The sequence below is a fragment of the Schistocerca piceifrons genome, chromosome 3, assembly GCF_021461385.2.
Source record: "Schistocerca piceifrons isolate TAMUIC-IGC-003096 chromosome 3, iqSchPice1.1, whole genome shotgun sequence".
NCBI lineage: Eukaryota > Metazoa > Arthropoda > Insecta > Orthoptera > Acrididae > Schistocerca > Schistocerca piceifrons.
This window is the reverse complement of record NC_060140.1, coordinates 343,111,495-343,131,784: the sequence shown is the minus strand read 5'-3', so window position 1 is coordinate 343,131,784 and position 20,290 is coordinate 343,111,495. Positions and strand designations below refer to the sequence as shown.

The window sequence follows — 20,290 nt, the reverse complement described above, 5'->3', positions numbered from 1 at the left end:
CTCTATATACTCCTTCCACCTTTCTGCTTTCCCTTCTTTGCTTAGAACTGTGTTTCCATCTTAGCTCTTGATGTTCATACAAGTGGTTCTCTCATCTCCAAAGGTCTCTGTAATTTTCCTGTAGGCAGTATCTATCTTACCCCTAGTGAGATAAGCCTCTACATCCTTATATTTGTACTCTAGCCATCCCTGCTTAGCCATTTTGCACTTCCTGTCGATCTCATTTTTGAGACGTTTGTATTCCTTCTTGCCTGCTTCATGTACTGCATTTTTATATTTTCTCATTTCATCAATTAAATTCAATATTTCTTCTGTTACCCAAGGATTTCTACTAGCCCTCGTCTTTTTACCTACTTGATCCTGTGCTGCCTTCACTACTTCATCCCTCAAAGCTACCCATTCTTCTTCTACTGTATTTCTTTCCCCCATTCCTGTCAATTGTTCCCTTATGCTCTCCCTGAAACTCTGTACAACCTCTGGTTCTTTCAGTTTATCCAGGTCCCATCACCTTAAATTCCCACCTTCTTGCAGTTTCTTTAGTTTTAATCTACAGGTCATAACCAATAGATTGTGGTCAGAGTCCACATCTGCCCCTGGAAATGTCTTACAATTTAAAACCTGGTTCCTAAATCTCTGTCTTACCATTATATAATCTATCTGATACCTTTTAGTGTCTCCAGGGTTCTTCCATGTATACAACCTTCTATCATGATTCTTAAACCAAGTGTTAGGTATGATTAAGTTGTGCTCTGTGCAAAATTCTACCAGGCGGCTTCCTCTTTCATTTCTTAGCCCCAATCCATATTCACCTACTACGTTTCCTTCTCTCCCTTTTCCTACACTCGAATTCCAGTCACCCATGACTATTAAATTTTCGTCTCCCTTCACTATCGGAATAATTTCTTTTATTTCATCATACATTTCTTCAATTTCTTTGTAATCTGCAGAGCTAGTTGGAATATAAACTTGTACTACTGTAGTAGGTGTGGGCGTCGTATCTATCTTGGCCACAATAATGCGTTCACTTTGCTGTTTGTAGTAGCTTACCCGCATTCCTATTTTCCTATTCATTATTAAACCTACTCCTGCATTACCCCTATTTGACTTTGTGTTTATAACCCTGTAATCACCTGCCCAAAAGTCTTGTTCCTCCTGCCACCAAACTTCACTAATTCCCACTATATCTAACTTTAACCTATCCATTTCCCTTTTTAAATTTTCTAACCTACCTGCCCGATTAAGGGATCTGACATTCCACGCTCCGATCCGTAGAACGCCAGTTTTCTTTCTCCTGATAACGACATCCTCTTGAGTAGTCCCCGCCCGGAGATCCGAATGGGGGACTATTTTACCTCCAGAATACTTTACCCAAGAGGACGCCATCATCATTTAATCATACAGTAAAGCTGCATGCCCTCAGGAAAAATTATGGCCGTAGTTTCCCCTTGCTTTTAGCCGTTTGCAGTACCAGCACAGCAAGGCCATTTTGGTTATTGTTACAAGGCCAGATCAGTCAATCATCCAGACTGTTGCCCTTGCAACTACTGAAAAGGCTGCTGCCCCTCTTCAGGAACCACACACTTTGTTCGTAACAACAGTTTGGTTTTGGCCATTCATCCATGTTGACGGTTGGTTGGTAGTCATACCAACATAATAAGCTGCTTAGTGTTTTCAGCAGATTTAGTTTATGACATGACTGCTTTCAAAAGTGACCTGCCCCAGATTGGGTTAATATAAGCCTGTGACAGAACTAGAGTAGAAAGTGTTGGGTGGATAGAGTGAGCCGGTCTCACACCTTGCCTACCACAGGGCTGTGATCCCTGTGGTAAGGGATTGGGCGTGGCATAGGTGTGTGTGGTGCAAAGAAATGCAGAACAGAAACAGCTCTTTAGTAGCTTTTGAGCTCTTGGTCATATGTAAAACAGAAAAAGTGCAACCCCGTGATGGTTTTGTCATTGTATTGGCATACATCACATGAAATGAATTGTTTATTTTGTAATAAAATAACAGCCTATGCAGGAAAAGATTTCATTAGAAATATTTACAGAGACTGTGGACCATTATGCACAAACGGAAAGCTTCTACTTTCTTCTTCTATCACCAAAATTTCACTTCCATATGAGGCTACATTTCAGAGAAATAGTTACAGAAGAGAGTTTCTAACACTTAAATTTATATTTGATGCAAACAAAGGTCTCTCTTTTTAAGAAACACTTCGCTTGCCATTGTCAGTTTGCATTTTATATCCTTTCTACACTGGACATAGTCAATTATCTTGCTGCCCGAATAGCAGAACTAGTCTATTTTTATTGTCTCATTTATGAATCTAGTTCCCTGGCTATCACCATATTTAAGGTACTACACTGTGTGCATTGTTTTACTGCTCATGACATTCATTTTATAATCTTTCTTCAAGATCCTGTCTACAGTGTGCAACACATCTTCCAAGTTCTTTACCTTATATGACAGAATTACAGTGTCCTTGGCAGACCTTGTAATGGTACTTTGACTTCCGCAAAGTTATAATTTACGATCGTGCACACAGAAGAGCGCTGTGCCAGCGACCGATTTTATAAATAATTTTGTTCTTTTTTTTTTTACTTTTGCGTAGGTTTTTTGTTTTTTAAGAACTAATTGATGTCTCTCTCTCTGGTCTTGATACAAAAGACGTGTATTTTTCCGCGATGTGTTGAATGTGCTTTTCGGTGGGAATTAAAATTACATTACAAAGCGAGGTTGTTTCAATAGCTAATGAGGAGAAGATAATAAAAGGTAACACTACAACCTCAGCTTTTTTGTTCCTTTTTTCTGAACTTTTAATTCCCTTTCTGAATTTCTTCTTGGTTTCCTTTACTGCTAGCTAATTTATACAGAGTGAACACGCTAATATGGGCAATAGATTGGCAACAACTTCATCTTATTGCATTAACAGTTTCTGCTCACCTTTCATGTCTTTCCACACATGTGTTTGCAGTCTGGTTTCTGTACAAGTTGCAAATAACCTTTCACTTGCTGTATTTTATCCCTGCTGCCTTCATGACTTCAAAAATATATTGCAGTCAGTGTTGTCAAAAGTAAAGAAATTATATTGACTCCAAATGAAATGACAGTGATACATAAAACATACACACATTTGTACAAAAGTGAAAACTCCTCTACAATCTACAAGGACCCCTTGTTTAGGTTTTCTATATATCTGGATAATCTCATTTCTCAGTGTCAAACAAAGTGAAGCACCCAGAAGAGGAGAAAGAATAAAATGAAACTTCATAAGTCGAGAGGGTACGTGATATTATTTACAAAGAACTTCGCAGTATGGGCCTACTTATCAGTATGACTCCCTCCCACCTAGGTCTGGGATGCATCCATTGATTTGCGTGGGAAGGGTACCATAAAGCCATTGTATAATATACTGAGGCAAGCTGGCCCACAGCTGTTGTACCTGTCCATTGTATCCTGGATACTGACACCGGGACAAAGTCGATGTCCAAACTGATCCCACACATGTTCTATCAGGGAATCTTGCTGCCCATTGGAATACCTCATCACCCCATCACCACTACCAAAATACTGTTGCATGGGAGGTAACACCTGAGGATGCAGGATGTTCCTGACATAATGTGCCATCAGAGGCTCTTCAGTCTCTACCAGCCATTACCTGAAGTCATACCTGATGGCTTCCCATACTATGATGCCAGGAATAACACCACTGTGCCTCTGCAAAACATTGGAAAAAATGGGACTTCTCCCCAGATTAGTGCCATACTCATTGACAGTAGTCATCCAGGGTAGTGCAGAACAGCAATTCATCACTGAACAAAGTGTAACGCCATTCACCAACAGTCCATGCTTCCTCTCATGGCACCACTCCAGACACAGCCGTTCATGTTGTGGTGTTTATGGGCACTTACTCATGGGATGGTAATTCCCCAGCTGTGCTGCTGCTAGTCTCTGACTAGTGGTGTGGGATGACACAGAATGTTGTAGGGAGTCCATTACTCATTTTTGGATGGTAGGTGCATAAGTATCTGGATTGCATTGTACTTCATGCACAGTATGTGATCCTCTCTTGTTGTTAGATGTGGTCGGCCAGAATCTTGACCTTGTGTATGCTCACACTCATGTTCAGATGCAGTCCAGTATCAGACCACTGTCACATCAGAGTGCCTAACACATCTGGATACTGCCCAGTTCAACCAGATGGTCAAATGAAGACCCACTGTGTCAGGTGCTGATAATGCTGTCTTACATGATTACATAGCATCGGAATGTCCTCCACAGTGATGACACAACATGAACTATTTGTGCCACTTACCTGGGTCGACGGACCAATGATGTAAATGTGTACAAACTTAGATTGAAATCCAACCATGTCTTCTGAGTGAGTTAGTGTAGTTTTTTTTAAAATCATTTCTATATTAATTCCAATGTCTTTTCTGTTATCCTTGGCCATGTCTGCATGTGCATTCCCAGTTCTAGTACATTCCCATCTGTTATGGCCACTTCATCAGTTTACCAAGTCAATAATTGCTTGAAGTTTTATTTCTTTTGTTACTTGTTCTTCCAAGGCAGTTGAATTTTTATTTCCTTAAACTTGCTTAAGTTCAAACATTTCAGCTGCTTTCTTGTAACTTCTTGAGTTTCTAACCGCATGTCATTATTACTGGGTTACTTTCACTATGAGCTGTGTAACTCTCCCAATTAAGTATGAAATATGGTCTGCAATCTGCCACAGGTTAGTAGAACAGCAAAAGTAGAACTGGATACACTAACAGCAGTGTGAAACTAACAATATTTTGGTCATGAAGCAAAAAAATAAATAAAATCCAAAAGAGACTGTTCCATAAACTGTTTGACAGTGCTACACTACAATAGGTCCCCAGGAAAATTTTGAAGATCCTGTAGAAGTGCTGTGGTAAAGATTGGAAATCTGCAGAAGAGCTTGAGACTCACTGGCACGAAAAGCAAAATTCGTCCTTCTGAAGCAAGACAATCATTGTGTTTGAATGAACATGCCCTTTGAGAATGGATTCATTATCGTGTGCAATGAGTACATTCCAGTTGTAATTTTAGTCTTGGAGCATAGCACAAAACATAGTCAGATTGTGAGTACTTGCTTATGTTGTCCCAGCAATTGTTGAGATTCTGGAATATGTCACCATATATGCCAATGTATCTCTGTTCCATGAAGCCAAAATTGGTGTGCAAGAGTAATCTGGTTGCCCTTGGTTTGTTCTTCTGTCTAATTGTTCAATGGGAGCATGTTGACTGGCCACCATACTCTTATTTTTATTGAAGTTTAACTCTGATAGTGGCTTGCAGAACTCCACACTTCATATAGCATTTATTGATACACAGTTTTAAGAGTTTGGGTACCTTATTTGGTGAGGACATGGCATCTGCAAAACTTCACAATTGTTAAATGTCCTCAGATGCCTAAATGGGAAGGCTATCATCCCATCAGCTGCAACAAATATGGTGTGATAAGTTGATTAGTTCATAACACAGAAAATTATTCTGCAGAGAAGAGCTCTTTTTGAGACTCTTTACACAATAGCCATAGCAAAAACCATTAAGCTTAAGACAGTACAGGGTGGCCATAATACAACTTTCTCCACTTGAGAGAGCCCCCATGGAAGAGCTAGAAGGTAGGATAGTGAAACTGCGTGGAAACAGTTGAAAGGACATGCATAAAAGAAATAACAAATAAATTGTTGAAAGTAATACATTTTAATTTCCACATGAGAGGATAACATTCATTAATCGCATACCATGTTCATATTCCAGGTTATAAACGTTGCTCAATGTGACAACCATCTGTATCCACGACATCCTGAAACTGCTCTAGATTGTCAGGCTGTAGGGAAATGTCGGTTGACAATTCTAGCATTTCCGAAATGGCGCTTCAGCAGCTGCTTAACTGGATTTTGCAATGTGCGGAGGTGTGCCATCTTGCATAAAAAATGATCTCATCCACACATCCATGCTGTCGGAGAGCTGGAATGATGTGGTTGCACAAAAGACACTAATTCTGCTTACCAGTGACTGTACTGGTAACAGGACTGGAAGCACCTGTGTCTTTGAAAAAATATGGCCCTGTGATAAATGATGCTGTAAACCTGCACCACACAGTGGCCTTGTCAGGATGAAATGGTACTGGTTGATTTGCGTGTGGATTTTCTGTTGCCCGTATTTGACAGTTCTGTGTGTTAACATATCTTGGGTGATGGAAGTGGGCTTTGTATGGCCACAAAATCTTCCGTGGCAGTCGTTGTCCACTTCCGTGTGAGCAAGAAATTCTAAAGCAAAGATCTCTCTTGCTTGCAGGTCAACAGGAATCAACTGGATAGCAAAGAAAGATGTCTTGTAGGATTTCACGCATTGCGCTCACGGGTATGTTCAATGTTCGGGCAATTCTCCATGCACTATTGTTTGCACACCACCATTTGTCTCCTCCTGCATTGCTGTGGCCACTGGTTCCACTGATGTCGAATCAATTCGTTTCCTCCCTCTACCAGACTGCACACCAAAAGAGTCTGTCTTTTGGAATTTCGGAATAATTTTCTTGAGACCATTGCAGTCATCGGACCAACACCTTTTTTCAAACCCTTCATTGTCCGGAACTTGTGCAGAGCAACGTTTGCACACTCATCATTCTTGTTATACAGCTTTACAAGCAGAGTACAAGCCTGCATTGAGACAGTCATGGCGAACGTTGCAGATGTGAAAAGAGGAAAAGCCATGTACCTGGTGTGTTTGTACCAACTTCAAAGAGTCGTGTGCATGACAGGTGTTTTCATTTACGTGTTCTGACACATACAGCGCCATCTATTGATCAATTTTCACACTATTTTTTCTTCTGCCATACATTTTCCCTCTTCTCCAATAATAGTCCGTTGTAATTTGATGTCATTCTGACCAGTGGTGGTGTTTCTACAGCATTCTGAAATTTTAACTTTAATTATAATCACCCTGTATCAGAGCTCCATTACTCCTAGTTGATCTACTTCTGCTGCAGAGCGAGCAAATTTTAAGCCTCTGGGATCTTCAGATTTTGGCTGAGATTGGCTGAAGTGATGCATTTGACATCGCTCATGCTGTGAAAAGTTTTCCAGTCACTAATAGTGGAGACAATGAAATCGAGATAGTTGAGTACATATTGCCAGCGTGATAAACTTGGGCAGTCTCTTCAATGTAGCAACAATTGATAGATCCAGCTGTTCAGCTTTTTTACATTCCCTGAATGGAGGACCTTTTATATACTGCAGAACACCAACAGTGCCAGATAATTTCTGCTGCTGCTCCATAACACAAGTGAAGTCCCAGTGCTGGTAGCTGGTAGAAATGATGAATTGCTTTTGAACAAGTATGTCAAGGCAATATTGTTGGTTGAGCCACTGACCATTGTCTAATAATATCAGCTAAAATAGGATTCCACATTTCACTTAAGGCCCTTGTATCTATAATGTTATCTGCCAGTTTAACTTTGATTGATTCCTTTTCATACACAGCCCAATAGTGAGATGCAGGGGCAACTATCTGTCTCTTTCAACATACACCGTTCTGTGTCCCTTTGTTTGACAATGCTCCACCATTGCAGATTTATGAGATTGTAGTAACTGAGCGTGGCAGTGGTGCTCAAAACGTGTTTTGGAAACAGTGAATTGTCTGAATGGCAGGAGACTTGGTAAATGCTGGACTTCCTCAATCCTAGACAATATTTTATCAAGCCAAGGGACACTCTGACAGATGAAATATAGTTTTAATATTAAATCTCCTTAAAACCCTTCCTATCTTTGAAGATGTGTGCCCCCCCTGCCCCATCAACCCACTACCCCCACACAGTATCTGGGAGGACAGTAACTGATGTGATCTACATTGATCTTCTGCTGGTCCAAACTCTCTAAGAAACAAGTGACCTGTTTGTCAATGTAGCCATTTTGTGTGAACATGAGCTTGAGGTGTTCTTAAGTCAAGATTTCAAGCTTTCTGGGTCCGGGAAGGTGTAAGCCCTCCTTGCGTGTGTTTGTACAGCAGACAAGTGTATAAAAATATATTAGTCCATGTGCAGATCTTCAATGCAAAAAAGTACAATTTTCAACTTGGCCATTTCTGATTTTCACCTAATTTGGTATGTTTGCTGTACATGGTGAGAGAATGATAAAGGCCAAATTACAGAATTGCAGCACAACTACACAACAGAAGTTACGGCCACCCGAAGTTCTGAAAATGTGTGTTGAAAAAATAACACTGCTGACAGGAACGGCTGTAATTTCTGTTCCAATAGAGACGCAATAGTGAAACAGGTAAATTTGGAAATGACTGGGAAAAGGCTTTTAAATGCTACCCAATGTAACCATACTTAAACAATGTACACAGTTCACCTTGAATACTTCAAAACATGTCACGATCATACAAAACAATCAAGTTGTAATGACATTTGTATTAGCTGATATAAATTAATACGTACCGCCATGTGATACAATAAAGCAATACAAACTGCAACAAAATGACATAAACTACTGAAAAACATTTTCACTGTTAAAAAAAATGACATGATAGTAGCACCTAGTAAGGCAGCAATGTGAACAGGCAAATAGCAAGCATTTTTAATTTGACTAATTACTGGTCAGCTTGCGAGGTGAACAGGCTAATAACAAGCATTTTTATTTTCACCACTCACCGTTAAGCAGGCAATCTGAAGAGGCCAATAGCAAGTATTCTTGTTTCGAATAATTACAGGTAAAGTTGTGAGGCGAATTTTTATTTTGACCAATCACATGTAATCTTTCAAAAGGAACAAGCCAGTAGCAAGCAGTATTGTTCCCTGACTGTTAAGTCAGAAGATAGGAAACTGTGTGAGTGAAGTGTTTTCGTTCAAAGCTTGGATGACATTGTGGATACTACATGTGCAGAGGAAGTTGTAGCAAAAGTGTTGTTTTTTGTGCCTTTACAAATTTACCAGGTGAAGATGGCGTTTGATGGGATTGTGTACTGCTGTAACTGCCTCAGGGAAAATAGACACAACATATGCAAGAAAAGTCTATGTAAAGTGTAAATGTTGATGGTTGGTAAGATCAGTGGCACAATGACAGACCGCAAAATATGTGACAGGCATAGGAAAAAATTAACAAGGGCCCATCCCAAGTACATTGAAACAGATAGGCATCGGTTGCATTAAATCACAGTCTGTTATCTCTTGGCGAATCCCCAGGAAGGAGAGGAGACAGATAGAAAACATGCACACAGAAAAAGTTTGAGAAAGTTTCAGAGGTACTCCAAACTAAAGAAAACATACACACAGAAAAAGCTTAGTGTCAGAGGTACTTCAGAGTAAATATGTACCCAGTGTTGGAGAAAAAGTGGAGGGTGAAACAAATTCGGAATGTGAAATTATAACACAATTGAAAGAGAGTACTAGCACCATAGGCAGTGAGAAGATCCAGATGTTGACACTTCTTCCAAAAAGTTGGAGCATTCGAAGAATTGAAATTTAATTTGGGGCCTCAAAACTATTTATTGAGAAAAGTAAAATAGTTTGTCAAAGTGGTTTCTTAGCAACTCCTATTCCAATACCTAGCTGTGTCCTAAGGGAACTCATTTTGAACTGTGTCATCGAATTTTGTAACAGAGAATAGATGAGCCACTGTTTGCCTGGGGAAAAAGGCTTTTGTTACTGTCGAGGAAATGGTTCCAGGGTTGATGAGTAAAAATAATTGGTGTCGGGGAACCTGAATAACCTTCATAAAGTATTCAGAGATATACGTCCAGGGCTGACAATAGAATTATCAAAATTTTGCCACTTATGATCCAAGTATTGTGTGCTGGCTGGTGCGAATGGTACCCAAAGCGTGTGTTTGTAGTATTCACCAAAATGTGAAGTTCATGTTGGAATGTTGCAGATGGAAAGAGTTGACATGTGATGCTGACTGTCAACATGTACAAATACTGCCTGGTGTACATTATATGCAATCCTACACAGCCAAAATATTATATGTCAGCATGTGAAAACTCTCCAGGTACACATTCTTTCACAACATACCTGGGAGAGTTGTTTGATGAAAATAGTATTAATGAAGTAACACACAAACTGCTGACACATACAGACAGAACAACTCTGCACACTCGCTTGTCTTCTGCGGAAGACTTCTTGGAAAACGTCATCAACTAATTAAAAAGCTGTCGCTGCTGCACTCCTTCAAAGTCACCTAACAGTCTGAATTTCTTCAACATGTGAAAGTGACATTTTGTGACAATGAGTACATTGTTATATGTGATTTTGTAGAGAATTATACATTTGTGTTTCACGATGAGGTCCAAGGGTTTCACAGAAATGATGCATAGGCCACTATTCATCCATTTTTTGTTTATTATAGGCATCCAGAAACCCATTTCATTTATCACCACATCAGAATGCCTTAAACATGACACTGTGTGTGTTCATCTTTTCCATCATTATTTGGTTAACTTCATAATATCTCATTTCCATAGAAAACACTAGTAAATTTATTAGTTCTCAAATGGTACTGCAGCCCAGTATAAAAACAGCAAGAATATTGCAAACATATCTTTTCATCTGGGCAATTTCAATGTCTGTGCATTTCCTTGCCGCATAACATGGCAGAAGACCATCTTATGGTATCGTTGGTACTATTAGGAGACATCCTGCTAATGCCAGCCTGCAGCGTGTCTAAAACTTTCAGATAATATACCCAGACAGCTGTTGGAATGGTGTTCCAGGAACATTGCACTTGTCATTTTCATTGTACAAAGAAAAAGGGTTGTGGCAAAGAAGTATCTCTCCTGCAAGAGTGGTTTTTGCCAATTTGCACAGTTGCATGTACCTAAAAGTTACACTGCGGTATTCCCACTGGCCATAATAAAATCCGGATGAAGGTTTTCTTCTATTCACCAGACACAAAAAATGAATACCTAACATTGGAACCAACAGTACTCATACCTCAATGATATCATAGGGTTTGTTGCATGGCTTAGATGTGTTTTGAGTGTTAATGAAGATACCAGTGAGGTTATAATTAGCTTCCTATAGCCTCGTTACATTAATCATCTTTTATATACCCTGAGGAACATGACATTTTTACCGTGGGCAAGAATGACATTCCTACACTTGCTGATGTAAGAACAGCAACAGGCTGAATATATGTCATTTCACCAAAAGACACACAAATAGAGTTGTTTTGAAGAGGCGATATTACCCCACCAGGGCAGAGGTCAACGGAGTGCATGCAAAACCTCTTTCCTGGTTTCTTCTGCTAGATCCTCAGGAAGGTTGGGCACTGCTTGCTCCACAGATTGGAAAGGATTCAGTGACCTTCTTAAGAGGGGGGGGGGGGGGGTGTTCTTGGCGTGGGAGCAAAATTTAGGGCTTCCTCAAAACTGATAGCTTGGCTTCATCAAATTCTTCACTAGTAAGATTAATCACAATCCATCGATGTGTGTCATAATCAGATGTCATGGGTCGAGAACAACAGAGTCAAAATTTTGAAGACTGAGAAGTGAACATGCTCCTGTGTACTGAGTCTGAGTGCCTAAGGAGATCAATCCAACAATTCCCTAGATATCTTTAAGAAAAATGAATGTGCCCTGTCATTAAGGCAAAACTAACATGCTTCTTAATATTGTTGCCCATTTTGATTATTAATATAACAAATTAATCTTGCAAATTTAGGTATAATATCTTGGGTACAGGGGCTCCACAGAAAAGCAAGTGCACACAGCATTGTCCCCTTTTTATGTTCATCAAACTTACATATAATTTCAACCATCTCCTCCTTGTAGAAGCTCTCGCTGTGATGAACAGTGGTCTTTGACTCAGCTGACAGTATGTATCGATGTAAGCATTTGATAATGTGTCATCGTTTCAGCCGGCTTTCCTACTGGGTAACTGTATCTTCAGTTGCATTAATGGGCAGCACCAACGATTTATGGCACATGCGCTGTTGGTTTTCCACAGTACATAAAAGGGCTGCAATTCATGGTGTGATCCAGTTCCAGGGAGTTCAACGAACAGTTAATACACCCAATAATAATTTTACAATTGCCAGCTTAATACAAATATATATATATATATTCCTTACTGAGGAAGGAACCAAGTTCTAAAATGTGATTCAGATTTAATAATAGAAGTTAACTCTTCTCATAATTGTTGGATTACCTGGTTCTAAAGTTAGGTCTCACCATCCCCAATAGAACCAACAGCTCTATTGAATACAATGTTCATACTGACCGTAGTATTGATGGAAGTTTTCCTTTTGTGCTATTGTCAGTGAACAAATTACTTCGTACCTTATGTCCAAGCCTGCGTGTTAATGAAGTCATCCTTTGTGCTTTTTCTTCCCCGGATACAGATTAGTGTGTCATGTGTATTGTCATACTCAGAACCAAGCATTCTGTATAAAGGGTGTCCCAAGAGAAATTGCCAGTATTCAGGGAATGATAATTCGAAGCAAAACAGTCGAGTGAAAGTGGACTCTAAAATGCATACCTTAAGAGCTAAGAGCATGATCATTTATTCAGTAGAAGGGATGTGTTCCATAGTATCAAAGTTGAAATAGTGCTCATAGCTCTTAAGGTATTCATTATGGAGCCCATGTTTACTAGACTTTTTTTTGCTTTGAATGATCATTCCTGTCGTATCCCTCAGTATTGACATTCCTCCTGCGACACACTATTTACATATTCTTCGTTTATCCCCTCCCTCCCACTGCCCCCCCCCACCCACCCCCCCCCCCCCCCACCAACTGTTGTGGGCCCCCCTTCCCCTCCCCCCTTGTCTCCTTTTTTTCCCATTAGGTTCCTATCTAGTATGGCTCACTCTTTATATCAACTTATCGCTGTAGGCTTTAAAGAATCAACTATAATGATTTATTCCTTACTCTCCACAAATCATTCTTATTTTGAACAGGACAAAACAATTCAGAGAATGTTATGCATTACCACACTTGTCTTCATATCTGTATGTGTAAGCTGGAGCCATCTACTAATTATACCATTCCTCATGTGGTGTTCACCATACCTTTAGGATCTGGGACTAACTGGTAGCCATTTCACAGCAAGTCTTCCTTCATATGGAAGTATTTCTGCCAAATTTTGTCTCCATTTGCTCCTGTCCTATACAGCATTCTTGTGGAAACAAGTAAAAGTTTCCATATTGTGCCAAGCTCTTTCTGACAAGTTTCTAATCAGAAAAATAATCTTCGTGGCCAGTTACCATGCAGAAGAAAGGAATTTGAATTATTGCCAGTCTTTTATGTGCCTTTCAACTGTAGTCTTTAATTAAGATTCGCAAATCCCTTATCAGCTCTAAAAGTGCTTTCCTGCTACCGTCAATAAGTTTATTTTTGCTTCCACTTTTGTGTTTAACATAAGTCATTTCCCACAAACTGTATATTTAGTAATCCAAAATTGAATAATATAATTGGATGGATAAAAAAGCTACTCACCAAACAGCAGCAGAACACACACTTAAACGGAGGTTATAATTAGGTAAGTTTTCAGAGCCATGCCACTGGTTGATAACTTGGTGGTAGTCATGCCAATGTAAAACACCAAACTAACCACTGTTTGGCCTTTTGCATCGGTATGACAAATAGCAGTTTATAAATTAGGATGAAAGGGCATAGGCAGAAGGTGTATACTGCCAACATGTAATATTATGTTGCAGAGTATGCACTAAAACATGACAATTGTGACCTCATTGCCTGTTTCACCACATGCACCACTTGGATTCTTCCCCCAGACATCAGTTTCTCAGAATTCTACAGGTGGGAACTAGCACTACAACATGTCCTCGGTTCTCAAAACCCATCTGGCCTTACTTTTGCATTAATTTTTTCTGTTTCAGCATTTCTTCACAGTAACAAGTCTTATCTTCACTCCATTTTAGTTTTCTGCAGCTTTCATTTTCTTGCCTGTCTATTTTTCGCCGCTTTCATTCCCACCTCCGTTACATACAGCGCACTAAGCTTTCCACTTTTATTAACTCATACAATATGTTTAAGCAGTAATGTGTCTTACATATTATCCTGTCTTCCACCTTTGAGCTTTCAGGTTTTCAAATCGCAGCAGGTGCAGTTCCCAACTACAGTCAGTCTTTCCTTGTCATCCTATCTGGTAAGTCTCCTCAGACCCACAGGTCTGGGTGACTTTTGCAAAATTTTCCCCTTTTCCTAGACCTCTCCAATCCTTTTCCTTCATCCCTCTTCCTTCCCCTTCAATCATTCTGCCTGAAGGAGGAGCCACTGGCTCCAAAAGCCTGCCTAATTATAACCTCCTTTCGTATGTATGTTCTGCCACCACTTGGTGAGTAGATTTTTTGATATATCCAACAACATTATTTTGTCAAAAATCCAAAATTGAAGCTATACATAGTGTGTAACAGACTAGCCCCCACTGTCTATGCCAAACTACTTCAAAAGGAGCACCTACAGACTGTTTTGCTCCCTGGCAATAGAGTGTGCGCACTTGCAAGGAGGTATTTATTTTCCACTAAATTTATTAACACTATACAGATTATAGAAATTAGTAACTAATGTAAGAAAGAAACACCCACAAATAGAGTTGTGTAAATCAGCAGTGCATTACATTGCATTGCACCACTTGATGGAAAATTTATTCTTAGTCATCCTGTTGGGTAGTTGTAACATTGAAAGCCCACTTACCATGTCACAAGCACTGCTCACTCTTTAGTTTACAGACAGTTTCTTATTTTGGAGAGTAATGCAAGAGATCTTACCTTTGCCCATCTAAACTACATACTGACTTACCTAACTTTCACTGAAAAGTCTTTGTCTTTCATGCTGTCCTTTCTTATTTCTCTGGCTGTCAGTGTTTGTCTTAAGAAATAAAGCAGTCATAAGCCAGAAGATTTATTCGAACACCTCGGGCTAAACTAAGACTGTCTTCTTTCAATTGCTTTGACCTGGTCTTTCCATTATTTATTAACATTCGTGCCTAGATCTGTATTGTTGGTCCTACAGAAAAGGAGCAGTGTTGGTGGTAAGGACTCTCCCCCAGATACAAGCTCTTTGTTATGTAAAGAAATGTTAATTTAGGTATCACTTTGTCTGATGACTTCTCTTCCATTGCTGAATTTTCCATTATGTTCTATGGGTCATTTTCATAATAAATTTTACTTCTGCCAAGTGCAACAATTATATTTTATTAATGTAGTATTCCCCCCATGAACCATGGACCTTGCCGTTGGTGGGAAGGCTTGCGTGCCTCAGCGATACAGATGGCCGTACCGTAGGTGCAACCACAACAGAGGGGTATCTGTTGAGAGGCCAGACAAACATGTGGTTCCTGAAGAGGGGCAGCAGCCTTTTCAGTAGTTGCAGGGGCAACAGTCTGGATGATTGATTGATCTGGCCTTGTAACATTAACCAAAATGGCCTTGCTGTGCTGGTACTGCGAACGGCTGAAAGCAAGGGGAAACTACAGCCGTAATTTTTCCCGAGGACATGCAGCTTTACTGTATGATTAAATGATGATGGCGTCCTCTTGGGTAACATATTCCGGAGGTAAAATAGTCCCCCATTCGGATCTCCGGGCGGGGACTACTCAAGAGAATGTCATTATCAGGAGAAAGAAAACTGACATTCTACGGATTGGAGCGTGGAATGTCAGATCCCTTAATCGGGCAGGTAGGTTAGAAAATTTAAAAAGGGTAATGGATAGGTTAAAGTTAGATATAGTGGGAATTAGTGAAGTTTGGTGGCAGGAGGAACAAGACTTTTGGGCAGGTGATTACGGGGTTATAAATACAAAATCAAATAGGGGTAATGCAGGAGTAGGTTTAATAATGAATAAAAAAATAGGAGTGCGGGTTAGCTACTACAAACAGCATAGTGAACGCATTATTGTGGCCAAGATAGACACAAAGCCCATGCCTACTACAGTAGTAAAAGTTTATATGCCAACTAGCTCTGCAGATGATGAAGAAATAGGTGAAATTTATGACGAGATAAAAGAAATTATTCAGGTAGTGAAGGGAGACGAAAATTTAATAGTCATGGGTGATTGGAATTCGTCAGTAGGAAAAGGGAGAGAAGGAAACATAATAGGTGAATATGGATTGGGGGGAAGGAATGAGAGAGGAAGCCGCCTCGTAGAATTTTGCACAGAGCATAACTTAATCATAGCTAACACTTGGTTCAAGAATCATAAAAGAAGGTTGTATACATGGAAGAATCCTGGAGGTACTAAAAGGTATCAGATAGATTATATAATGGTAAGACAGAGATATAGGAACCAGGTTTTAAATTGTAAGACATTTCCTGGGGCAGATGTGGATTCTGACCACAATCTATTGGTTATGAACTGCAGATTGAAACTGAAGAAACTGCAAAAAGGTGGGAATTTAAGGTGATGGGACCTGGATAAACTGAAAGAACCAGAGGTTGTAGAGTGTTTCAGGGAGAGCATAAGGGAACAATTGACAGGAATGGCAGAAAGAAATACAGTAGAAGAAGAATGGGTAGCTTTGAGGGATGAAGTAGTGAAGGCAGCAGACGATCAAGTAGGTAAAAAGACGAGGGCTAATAGAAATCCTTGGGTAACAGAAGAAATATTGAATTTAATTGATGAAAGGAGAATATACAAAAATGCAGTAAATGAAGCAGGCAAAAAGGAATACAAACGTCTCAAAAATGAGATCGACAGGAAGTGCAAAATGGCTAAGCAGGGATGGCTAGAGGACAAATATAAGGATGTAGAGGCTTATCTCACTAGGGGTAAGATAGATACTGCCTACAGGAAAATTACAGAGACCTTTGGAGATGAGAGAACCACTTGTATGAACATCAAGAGCTAAGATGGAAACACAGTTCTAAGCAAAGAAGGGAAAGCAGAAAGGTGGAAGGAGTATATAGAGGGTTTATACAAGGGCGATGTACTTGAGGACAATATTATGGAAATGGAAGAGGATGCAGATGAAGACGAAATGGGAGATAAGATACTGCGTGAAGAGTTTGACAGAGCACTGAAAGACGAGTCGAAACAAGGCCCCCGGAGTAGACAACATTCCATTAGAACTACTGATGGCCTCGGGAGAGCCAGTCCTGACAAAACTCTACCATCTGGTGAGCACGATGTATGAGACAGGCGAAATACCCTCAGACTTCAAGAAGAATATAATAATTCCAATCCCAAAGAAAGCAGGTGTTGACAGATGTGAAAATTACCGAACTATCAGTTTAATAAGTCATAGCTGCAAAATACTAACGCAAATTCTTTAGAGACGAATGGAAAAACTGGTAGAAGCCGACCTCGGGGAAGATCAGTTTGGATTCCTTAGAAATGTTGGAACACGTGAGGCAATACTGACCTTATGACTTATCTTAGAAGAAAGATTAAGAAAAGGCAAACCTACGTTTCTAGCATTTGTAGACTTAGAGAAAGCTTTTGACAATGTTAACTGGAATACTCTCTTTCAAATTCTAAAGGTGGCAGGGGTAAAATACAGGGAGCGAAAGGCTATTTACAATTTGTACAGAAACCAGATGGCAGTTATAAGAGTCGAGGGGCATGAAAGGGAAGCAGTGGTGGGGAAAGGAGTGAGACAGGGTTGTAGCCTTTACCCGATGTTACTCAATCTGTATATTGAGCAAGCAGTAAAGGAAACAAAAGAAAAATTCGGAGTAGGTATTAAAATTCATTGAGAAGAAGTAAAAACTTTGAGGTTCGCCGATGACATTGTAATTCTGTCAAAGACAGCAAAGGACTTGGAAGAGCAGTTGAACGGAATGGACAGTGTCTTGAAAGGATATAAGATGAACATCAACAAAAGCAAAACGAGGATAATGGAATGTAGTTGAATTAAGTCAGGTGATACTGAGGGAATTAGATTAGGAAATGAGACACTTAAAGTAGTAAAGGAGTTCTGCTATTTAGGGAGTAAAATAACCGATGATGGTCGAAGTAGAGAGGATATAAAATGTAGACTGGCAATGGCAAGAAAGCGTTTTTCAAGAAGAGAAATTTGTTAACATCGAGTATAGATTTAAGTGTCAGGAAGTCGTTTCTGAAAGTATTTGTATGGAGTGTAGCCATGTATGGAAGTGAAACATGGGCGATAACTAGTTTGGACAAGAAGAGAATAGAAGCTTTCGAAATGTGGTGCTACAGAAGAATGCTGAAGATAAGGTGGGTAGATCACGTAACTAATGAGGAGGTATTGAATAGGATTGGGGAGAAGAGAAGTTTGTGGCACAACTTGACTAGAAGAAGGGATCGGTTGGTAGGACATGTTTTGAGGCATCGAGGGATCACAAATTTAGTATTGGAGGGCACCGTGGAGGGTAAAAATCGTAGTGGGAGACCAAGAGATGAATACACTAAGCAGATTCAGAAGGATGAAGGTTGCAGTAGGTACTGGGAGATGAAGAAGCTTGCACAGGATAGAGTAGCATGGAGAGCTGCATCAAACCAGTCTCAGGACTGAAGACCACAACAACAACAATGTAGTATTTATTTAAATATGTCTGTATGCTGACAGTTTACAGATCTGCTCTCATAACAAAATAAAGTAATTTGGTAGCAGAAGTAGTATGTAATACTTTTCAACCAAATAAGTTTCTAAATAAAAATTATTCAGTGGAATAATAGAAGTTGTGCCAATGAAATTTCTTTCGGTTACTTTCGTATTTGTCAGATGTTTAATATCATTAGGAAAGTAACCAGAGTTGCTTGCAGCATTATTCACGACTTTCTAAACTAATGGGAACTCTTAATTAAGAGTATGAAGGGATTTTTTCTTCTGGTATTGTAGTTATGGATATTATTATTTGTCCCGAACTCTTATGGATTATTTATAACAATTTTATTGTGAGAAAGTATGTAATGTGATGCTGTAGTTAAAATACCTAGCTCCTTAACCAACTGTCTACAAGATAATAGTGAGTGAGTACCCTATACTATTTTTATAGAAAGCTTTTGTACAATGAAAACTTCCACCTTAAGAAAAGAGCTACTAAAAATTCATAATAAATTATTGAACGAAAATAGGCAAAAAATATTCACTTGTGGATTTGTGTCTGATCAGTGCTTGTCACAAAGTGCAGGAATTATTGAACTGGCCTGTTTAGGAAGCTCTAAGGCATATTTCTCTAGTTACATACATGTGCCCAAAATATTGGAATATCCTGTACACATATTATTTACAGTGTTGTCTGTGGCTGTAGGAGTTGGGAATAATTATAATATTTGTGTTAAAACAAAAAAGAACTAATTCTGTTCGATATATATTAAATGGAAGTCCATTTACATGTTAACAAGAGGCCTAATATTGAACCTCATGCAGCTCCATTAAATATGTCTACAGCCCCCCACTCCTACCCCCAAAAAAAGTCCCTGTCTACAATTGTTGAATTTAATTGTGTACTACAATGCCCTTTATTCTTTTGCTCAGAATAAAGTGAGCCACTTGATTTGTTAGCTATACCAGTACTGATAATGTCATAAAATCTTTGTTTTTCTGCTAAAATATTGTGAATTGCATTGTCATATTCCTTGCAAAGATAGAAAATACTGACTGAAACTGTTTTGGTATTTAGTCCTTGCAAAATTTAGTGAATTAATATAAAATAGCGTTGTTGAGCGAACCTTCTGAGATGTAAATTATTATTATTATTATTATTATTATTATTATTATTATTATTATTCCCAAGGCAAGACACTCTGTATAGCATATTAATTTCATTTAAAGTGGTAATTCATACTCATTGCTCCATTTTGTAATTTCACTCACAAATTATGTATGGCCCAATGTTGTTATAGATTACTTCTAGAGCCTGCTTCTTCCTTTGCTTGATTCAGATTCCTTTTTTTTTGTGTAATTTTTGTTAGTACCTTGTATATTACAGATAGGAGAGAGATAAGTCTTTTCTTTTGTGAAATAGAAAATTTACAGTAGGCCTATCTTTCAATTTTTGAGAATTGTCATCTTTGGAAGCCATCCTGCAAACAATTTTGCCAGTTCTGTATGTATTAGTAAGAACTCCGCAAATGCATAGATTATCTCTGTTGTTAATTAGTATGCAAGCTACCAACTTAACTGGTGAAATGTGATATCTGCCCAACTTAAATTATGGGTAAATGTTCATTACATCGTCTTGAAGATTTTTCCAATATGTACAGATCTCTGAGTGAATTCATTTACTATTACCTATTGAAGAGTTACTTATTCATCATTGTCCTGCTTTAATTTGGGCAAGAAACAGTTGGATCATAGGCAGAGTATTCACCAGTACAATGCAGGCTAGTGTACAAA

At 39.1% G+C, this 20,290-nt stretch overlaps 1 protein-coding gene across 3 annotated transcripts in view; it reads left to right on the top strand.

Annotated features, from left to right (window-relative positions):
* LOC124787714 (D-aspartate oxidase) overlaps positions 1 to 20,290 on the top strand; it is a 259,599-nt gene that overhangs the window by 134,539 nt on the left and 104,770 nt on the right. The gene's annotated exons all lie outside the window — the stretch shown is intronic.